The sequence below is a fragment of the Callithrix jacchus genome, chromosome 13 (assembly GCF_049354715.1).
Source record: "Callithrix jacchus isolate 240 chromosome 13, calJac240_pri, whole genome shotgun sequence".
Classification (NCBI taxonomy): domain Eukaryota; kingdom Metazoa; phylum Chordata; class Mammalia; order Primates; family Cebidae; genus Callithrix; species Callithrix jacchus.
The window spans coordinates 78,932,416-78,941,914 of record NC_133514.1 but is presented as its reverse complement, the minus strand read 5'-3'; positions in this window follow the sequence as shown (position 1 = coordinate 78,941,914).

The window sequence follows — 9,499 nt, the reverse complement described above, 5'->3', positions numbered from 1 at the left end:
CTGGGCATGATGGCGCATGCCTCTAGTCCCAGCTACTTGGGAGGCTGAGGCAGGAGAATTGCTTGAACTGGGACCTGGGAGGCAGAGGTTGCAGTTAGCTTAGATCATGCCAATGCCCTCCGGTCTGGGCAACAGAGCGAGAGACTGTCTCAAAAAAAAAAAAAATCTCAAGCTGGCTAAAGGGGTTTTAAGGGGAAAGGTGGCATGGAAGCCATGCGCAAAAGTGTTGTAGTAGTTCCTAACCCCACAAGTAAGGGGAGTTATGGAATGATCCACCTGTGTCGTGTTGGGATCTCGAGGGGAACAGGGAGGCTTTTGTCTCTGTTGGCAAACTGAATTTTGGGAGTAAGGAAAACTAGAGTCCAAATGCCCGTCCAGTTGGTAGGAAGGCAGAGGTAGCTAGAAGAGCCACAGAAGAACAAACACCCTTGGCTGAGGCAGAACTGGAAGTGTGGGCTGAAGAGATGAGAAATCGTTCTGGGGTGGGGCTGGGGTCTTATACACAGATACCAAGGAAACCAGCAAGGGCTGTGGCTGTTAACGGTTGTAGTGGGGTTTGGTAGGGTAACTGTGGAGGGAGAGCTCTTATTTTCATGGTGTATGAGAAAGTGTTTGGTATCTATGAGTAAACACTTACTTTCATTAACAAGGTTAGGTATGAGCAGGCTGGAGGAGAGTCTGATGAACGAGGCAAGGGCAGCCAATGATGGAGTGAGAGACAGGGAAATGCCTACCTAGGCAAAACTTGAAGTTTATTTGCCAATCTTGTGTAGGGGAGCATCCGTGGGCCTGATGTGTAGGAAAAGGCAGGGATCTGAGAAAGCCCTGAGGAATCGGAGAGTGACAGATAGAACATTGAGATGTGACTGTTTTACGGATGGACTTCCATATGGAAAAAAAATAAGGGGTTCTAAAAGACAAGCCAGGGGCTTGTATTCTACATGGAAGCGGTCATGAAAGGTTGGGAGGATAGTGTGAGCTTGTGGGGCAGTGGGGAGGAACTTCCCGTGGTTTAAGAACCATTTGCCTTGTGTAGGAAGTGACTGGTAAAGTGAGTTTTTGGAGGAAAAATAAGTAGGGGAGATAGATGAGAAGGTGTCCTCTGCAGTGGATAACTCTGGCCTTGGCTGGGAGGAGAGAGACTTTAAGGAGGGCCTTTAATAAGGGGGCATTGATAATAAAGGACCCTTTTGTAGTGAGAAAACCTGTTTCTGCCCATATAAACATTTGCCTATTGAGTGGTATAGGATGTGGAAGGCGTATTTAGAGTAAGTATAGATATTGACATGTAGTCCTTTGGTAAGAGTAAGAGCATGGGTTAAGGCAATCAGTTCAGCTTGCTGAGACGTGGTGGAAGAGGGGGGTGTGGCAGCCTCAATAACAGACTAGTGGGATACAACAGCATAGCCAGCTTTGGCCGGTGTCAGCTGACTGGGCTTGGAAGAACTGCCATTAACAAACCATGTGTGGTCTGGGTCTGGAATGGGAAAAAGAAATTTGTGGAAATGGGGAGGATGCTATATGATTAGGGAGTCATGGGGTTTGGGGTTTGTGTTTGAGAGAGGCTGGGTTAAAGTCAGGACCGAGAGCAAGGGTTACAGTGGAGGTTTCAATAAAGAGTGCATAAAGCTGGAGAAGGCACGGGCTGAAAGTAAACGTGTAAGGTGTGAGGAAGAAACTAAACTTTGGAGGTTGTGTGAGCTGTGGAGAGTAAGTGGAGCGTAGCTGTAATTTTGAGGGATTCTGGGAGTTTTACAGTCACAGCCGCAGCGGCCGTGGTGTGTAAATATCATGGCCAGCCTAGGACTGTGAGGTTGAGTTGTTTAGACAAGAAGGTGACTGTTCGTGGGCCTGGCTCTTGTGTGAGAACCCTGACTGTGCAGCCTTTTATTTCTACTGTGTGAAGAGAGAAGCATTGGGAGGAGTTGGGGATTGCTAGCATAGGGCTGTGTCTAAGGCTTTCTTTAGAGAACAAAAGGTAGAATGGGGGAAGGATTTGGGGTCTATGGGGTTAGCTAAGTTTCCTTTTGTAAGTTTATAAAGTGGTTTCATTAGGAGGGCAAAACTTGGTATCCAGAAGTTAAAGTATCCTGGGAAAGGGCTTGACTAAAGTAACGAGGGCTATCTGGGAAAGCTTGGGGAAGAAAGGTCCAGGTTAACTGCTGGGATGGGTGGGTGTCAGGGTCAGTCCCAGTAAAGGTGAAAAGAGGCTGAGAGGAGGGGTGTAAGGGGATGGTGAAAAAGGCATCTTTCAGGTCAAGAATAGAATAGTGAGGTATAGAAGGAGGTATGGAAGATAGGAGGGTATAAGGGCTTGATACAACAGGTTGGATGGGAAGTATAATCTGATTAATGAGGCGGAGGTCTTGGCCTAGCCTGTAGGGTTTGTCTGGTTTTTGGACAGGTAGGATAGAAGAATTGTAAGGAAAGTTAATGGGAACTAAAAGGCCATGTTGTAGTAAGTGAGTTATAACAGGCTCGGCCAGGCACGGTGGCTCAAACCTGTAATCCCAGCACTTTGGGAGGCCCAGGTGGGTGGATCACAAGGTCAAGAGATTGAGACCATCCTGGTCAACATGGTGAAACCCCGTCTCTACTAAAAATACAAAAATTAGCTGGGCATGGTGGTGTGTGCCTGTAATCCCAGCTACTCAGGAGGCTGAGGCAGGAGAATTGCTTGAACCCAGGAGGCGGAGGTTGCGGTGAGCCAAGATCGTGGCATTGCACTCCAGCCTGGGTAACAAGAGCAAAACTCCTGTCTCAAAAAAACCAAAAACCAAAAAACAAAACAAAACAGGCTTTAGGCCTATTAGTGGGTTATAATAGGCTTTAGGCCTATTAAGTCTTATGCTGGGATGGGGTACTGATGCTGGGCGGAATAAGGGTGATTAGGTTTTAAGGGGATGATGAGAGGTGAGTGACTTATAGCAAGGGATGGGGAGGTTGTGTCCCACACCCTAGGGTTAAGGTAGGGGGACATAAGGGAAGCTATTGAGGGAAGTATGGGTTTGGGGAGGAGGGTAATGACGAGATGTGGCTGTAGCCCAGGAACAGATAAGGAGGCAGACAGTTTTCCTAGGCTATCTCAGCCTACCAGGGGAACTCGACAAGTGGGGATGATTAGGAAGGAATGTGGAAAGAAACGCTGGCCCAATTGACACCAGACTTGGGGAGTTTGGACAGGCCTGGACGCCTTGCTGTCAATTCCCACAACAATTATGGAGGCCAAGGAGACAGGTCCTTGAAAAGAAGGCAGAATGGGGTGGGTGGCCGCCTGTTGATTAAGAAGGGAACAGACCCTCCACCATAACAGTCACCTGATGCTCAGTGTCTGTGATGTTCCAGTGGGCTTCCAAGGTGTTTGGGCAGTGTTAGTCATTGGCCGCCAAGCCGGGCTTTGGGAAGGGTTTGGTCCAGGAGCTTTGGATTGGAGCTCCAGGAGCTCTGGGAGCAGTGACGTGATTCAGACAGTCTGACTTTCAGTCGGGGCCCCACACAGATGGGGCAGGGCTTAGGAGGAATCCCAGGTTGTAGGAATTCCTTGGCCCAGTGGCCGGGTTTCTGACACTTGAAGCAAGGTTCAGGAGGGGCGGGTGGACACTGCAGTCTGGGTGCTTTGAAGTCTCTGTGAGCCGGTGGTGTGGTGAGGGTTTGTCTTACAGCAAAGGCAAGCATTTGTGATTCTGAGACGCACTGCCGCTGGGCAGCTTTTTCCCTATTACTGAAAACGTTGAAGGCAAGGTTGATTAATTCTTGCTGTTGGGTTTGAGGGCCAGATTTTAAATTCTGTAGCTTTTTTTGTAATGTCAGGGGCTGACTGGGTGATAAAATGAATATTAAGCATTTTTCAGGGGTAAAAGTAGAAGTAAGGATGACATTTAAGTTACTCCAGGTGCGATTATAAGACTGGGTTAAGTATTGGAACTCTTCTATATATTTAGTGGGATTTGATGAAAAGGAGCCTAATTGTTGGCTGATTTAGGAAAGGTCGGATAAAGAGAAAGGAACGTGTACCCTAACTATGCCTTTGTCTTCAGCCATGTCTCGAAGGGGGAATTTTTGGGCAGTGGCGGAGGAGCTAGCCGCAAGACTAAACTGTAGGCTGGACTGGGATGAGGTGAGGAGGTGACAGGAGGGGCCTGGATTAGGGCCTGGCTTGGATAGGCAAGGAGGAGAAAGGTGGAAGGGTGGATGGACAAGGAGGATTCTGAGTTACTGGTGAAGGCAAGAGGGGCAGATGGAAAGGAGAGAAAGAAATTTGGGGCAAGTTGCATTGAGAGCAGAGATTAGGGAGGGATTGGAGTGTAAAAAATGCCTGGACGTTGGGTGCAGGAGGATAGCTTCTACTCTCTATGATTTTGTTGACAAAAGTTGTCCAGGTCACGCAGGATCAAGAAATCGAATGTGCCATTTTCTGTGCCATCTGGAACGATTGTCTAATTTGTAGTGAGGCCAGATGGTGTAACAGAAAAATAATTAGGTGTTTAGGTTTCAGATTGGGTAGGTGACAGTTGTAAAGGTTTTAGGTTTTTTAGGACACAGGATAGAGGTAGAGACAGATGAATAGAGGGCAGAATATTGTCTATAGCGAAGGAGATAAATTTAAGGAAAGGAGCAGAGACAAGGAGAAGGAGTGAGCAGCTACCGGGGTTTTCAGTAGGCACCCCTGACTGAGTCCTGGGCTGTACCATGGGTGAGTGATCAAGGCGGGCATCCCTGTGATTGACCAGACACCAAAGGAAGACTGTCTTCCCGAGTCCATGACAGACATCGGAGTTTTTGAGTGCACGGATAAAGAGTGTCTCATTTGCCTCTACTTAGAGAGGTAGACTTGTCTCCTTGGGATTTAAAGGCAAAGAGAGGGTGGGGGCACAGATTTGTCTCCTTTTCTCTAATTTAAAGGAAAAGAGAGAGAAAGAGGGAGAGACTGCTTACTCGATCTGAAGGTGGCAAGAGAGCTGTTTGGCATGTTAAGTGTAAGCTGCTGGTCTGGTCTGACATGTCGAGGTCTCAGGTAGGTCTCTTCCCAGAGAGGGAGTAGGGACAGGGGATCAATCTTCCAAAGGAGTACCCCTGTGCTGGATTTCGGCACCAAATGTTAAATGTGTGCTCTGTATGAAGAGACACCCCTGAAACGTGCTTTCTGTGAGCAACATGGCAGTTTATTCACCCCGGTGTGGGCAGGCTGAGTCCAAAAAGAGAGCCAGCACAGGGTGGTGGAATAGGTTTGGGATAGGCAGTGGACAGTTACAGAACAGTTACAGTTCAGGGTGGGTTGTGCAAGCTGGGAGGGGGTCATAGGGTCTGGAGTCATGAGGTTAACCAAGGTCAGTTGCAAAGTCCAGTTTGTCCAGTTGCCTTATCCATTGAGGCAGGAATAAGGAACAATGGAAGAATGTCTAAGTTAATTAGGCAGTGCAGGGGTTAGTCATTCTTCTACTTTTTGAAAATCCTCTTTGTGATTTTCCAGTTACTTCAGACTTTCTAGTTCCAGGAACTCATCTGGAGTGTATGTGAAAGTCACAGAGGTTACCATGCTGTCCATGGTGCAGTTGGCCTAAAAGACCTTACACTGGGCATAGGCTGCACTAATTTTAGGAGAAACTTAGTTAGTTTATAGTTTAACTTTGAAACAAAGATGATAATAGCCCTTTGACAAAACAAACCCCCTTCCTGGCATGGGAACTAGACTGCCTCTGTAGGACTAACAAATTAGCCACAAGGTTAGAAATGATGATTTAGGAGTCATGCAGCTAGAGGCTACAATATTGTGACCCCACCCCAGCCCATTACTTCTGAGGATAATATCACTCTTATAAAACCTAAGATCAGTGCTTGAGATATTTTACAGCCCCTGCACTGGATGGATCAGCTGGCACTACCCAGATCGATAAATGGGTTCATCTGGTCTTGTGGGCCCCACTCAGGAACTGACTCAGTGCAGGAGGATAGCTTCTACTCTCTATGATTTCATCTAATCTCTGACCCAACCAATCAGTACTCCCAACTCAATGGCCTCCCACCTACCAAATTACACTTAAAAACTCTGATCCCTGAATGCCTGGGGAGACTGATTTGGGTAATAATGAAACTCTGGTCTCCAATACAGTCCACTCGGTGTGAGTTACTCTTTCTCCTCTGCAATTTCCGTCTTGATAAATCAGTCTGTCTAAGCAGTGGGCAAGATGAACCCATTGGGTGGTTGCAGGAAGTTGTTCCCACAGCCCAAGAGAAGCTTCATGACTTCCCTGTGGGCGTCCCCATTCTGGGTTAGCAATCAGGAACATATCCTTGCAATTGATTTTGCCCACCAGCAGTGGAGACCAAAGCCTCTCTGCCCTAAGTCTTCTTGCCTTCAAGCCCCAGGTTAGGTAATTTTTCTGGCAAATTTTCCTTCATCAAACTTTAATCAGGCTCCTCAGAACTCTCTTCTTGACTGGCCTCAGCCTTAGCCTTCTGTGCCTGTCTTGTCCTTCCCAGGCACAGAAGAATCCTGCTAAGTCAGTTTAGAGAGAATCCTCTGCCCTTCATGTCTGATCAAGTTTCTCACCCCTCACCTTTGATGTCTAAGTCCTTGGCTTACGTTTGGCAAGAATCCTGTTCAGTCAGTATAGCAAGAATCTCCCTATCTTCAAGGTCTCCTGTTAGTAATTTTCCATCCACTAACCCCCTCACTCTGCTCCTTGGCCTTAATAAAGGCTCCAAAGGGGCCTTTTATTAAGGGGGCATTGATAACAGAGGACTCTTATGTAGTGAGCAAACCTCTTTCTGCCCAAATAACCATTTCCATCCACTAACTCCTTCACTCTGCTCCTTGGCTCCTACTGTGGGGAGGAAAAATAATTTTCTGTCTACCCTTTCTGAGTTCTTAGCTGGGGCTTCCTGTAACAAATGACAGATTTATAAGAGAAAAAAATATAGAGTTTAATAGCATGTCTACCTAATGTATACACAGGAGATACCTGCTACTGAGCCAGGCCTGTTTTGTCTGCCATGCAATATGCCAATCACTGAGACAATGAGTTTTGCAGCAGAGAAAGAATTTATTCACATGGAAGCCAAGCAAGGAGACCAGGGAATAGATTTCAAATGGCCTCCCCAAAGATGGGGTTTAGAGTTATTTATGGGTTAGAGGAGCAGAGTGGTCTGAGGCATGGCTAAGGAAAAGTGAGATAATTGGTGTTCTGCATAAGCAGAGTCAAGCTTCATGGCTCTTCATAGGATGCATGTTGAAAAAATTGTGGTGTTAGCATGATCTTAGGGTGGAGCTCTCAGGTCTCTGATGTCAAAAGGTCACCCACTGGACATTTACACAGGCCCAGTTGAAGGCTTTGTGGCTTCAACCAGTTTGAACTGGACAAGAGCTAACTTTAAGTTCCTGAAAAACAATTTAGGCAACCATTACCTTTGTGACCCATAGTCAGAGAAGTTATCTATAGTGAGGCTGAAAGGAGTCTTTAAACAAAACAAAACAAAAACTAACAGCTAAAGGCAAGCAAAGCAGGTCAAAGATTGAAGAGCCTGTTAGATTTGCCCTTGGCTTCATGCCCAGTGAATTGAACAAATCTCTGAGAGGTGGCTGTGAATACCATTATCTGCTGAAACAAAGCTAGAAGAGTGTGGGGGAGGTGGGTTATGGAAAGGTGACCAGAAAAAGCTGGGTCAACAGGGATAAGGTTTGTTATGCAAATTTAAAGTCAGTGCTTTCTCCAACAATAAGAATCTCTAGTGGCTTAGTCATCCTTCTTTCCTGGTACAGAGAGGTAGACACCATTACAAATGGAGATTTCCTTTACAGATGTAAATTTCCCTTACAAAAGGATAACTCCCACTCTGTTTTCAGTGCTTCTCCTGTGACTGCAGTTTCTCAAAATTACTCTTATGACAAAAAGGCCTATCTTGGGGTGACATATTCTGGTTCTCTGCAGTCATATTTGGAGGTGTCATATTCTTGTCTCTTAGAGCTATCAATCCCTGCTGGTCCTTGCTGTATTCAAAGTTGAGACCAATCTCTCGACTCTATTGAAATAATCTTATTGCAATAGTCTTGAATAAATTCTTCCTAATTTTAATAAATGTAGAAATAATTTTTTCTTTAATACTTCCACGGGGTACCACTCTGCCTGCCAGGATGTGGTATTGCTGAGGGACTCAGGCTTGTGGAAACACTGCCCAGCAGGCACCCTAGAGTGGTGAATGATGGGGCTATTGCCTTGGCCAGCAGCTTCCCCTTCATCTCCTTTTTGTAGTACCAGCCCCTTCTCATTGGCCATGGGACAGGCACAGCATTCAGGTCTGGGCTATTTCCTGGATTTCAGCTGATCTACATGCTCTGGGCCAGATGATATGCAAACTGTGGAAGAAATAAGGTCACTTCTGTTGTGGGTACCAAGATAGGAAGACGTTACATTGAAGCTTTGCCCCCATTCCCTGGTGGAGGAATCCCTCCTGACATTGGCCAAAATAGAACTAAGATGCAGAGGGTAGCAGGGCAAGAGAAGGAAGGGTCCTGAAGATATCCTGGAGATTCCAGCTGGCCTGGGGCCCTCACAAAGCCGGGATATTCCCTATAGGCCTGAGCCAGTCTCCGTTAAGATGTCTGCCACTAGCAGCTGACAATCCTGAGTGTTGCACAGTATGGCACAGTTACCCCCTTGTACATTCCTGGAGCAACCCTCCCACACCCACCCCACAGTCCCGTGGAGTGAATGTCACCAGTGCCACCTCCCAGTTCCTCTCTCTGGGACAGCAGTACACAACATGTCTGAGTTTGTGCCTGGCTTTCCTTTTCTCATTGCTATTGCCCTCCAAAGTCCGTACTCTACAATACATTAAGGCTGTGTTTTTCAAATCTGAGCAAGGGTACAGACCCCCTTCAGATTCCCTGTGTGAATTTAAATTATTTTTATTGCAATTGCCAACATAAAACATATCTCATGGCTATGAAAAACCAAAATAAAATTTCAGCCATAAAATCAGCAAAACTCAAAGACAATAATTTAATGACAGACTATGTTTTGCTAAAGCCACTGGTAATAGTAAATTTATTATTAGAAGTATTCCCTAATTGATTCTGAATTTTCATGGGAAATAAATGATGGGAGGAGAACTTGAGCTGATTTCTGTTTCCAGCATCCTAATATTTCCATTTTATTATGACCTTTCAAAGGGAGGGAGGTATTCTGGTTCTTAGAGGGGAGGTGACACTTGAGCTTTCCCCTTGAAGTTCCGAGAGATTTATTTAGAAACCCTAGATTGTGGGATATTTGTGTGCTCTTAGGTCCCTGTTCAGGTCTCTGGTCTTCAGCTATCCAGAAGAGACCTCACATGACCCTAGACTCTTTTTTCTTTTTTTTTTTGAGACTGAATCTTGCTCTGCCACCCAGGCTGGAGTGCAGTGGCATGATCTTGGCTTACTGCCACTTCCACCTCCTGGATCCAAGTGATTCTCATGCCTCAGCCTCTTATGTAGCTGCGACCACAGTCATGTACCACTGCA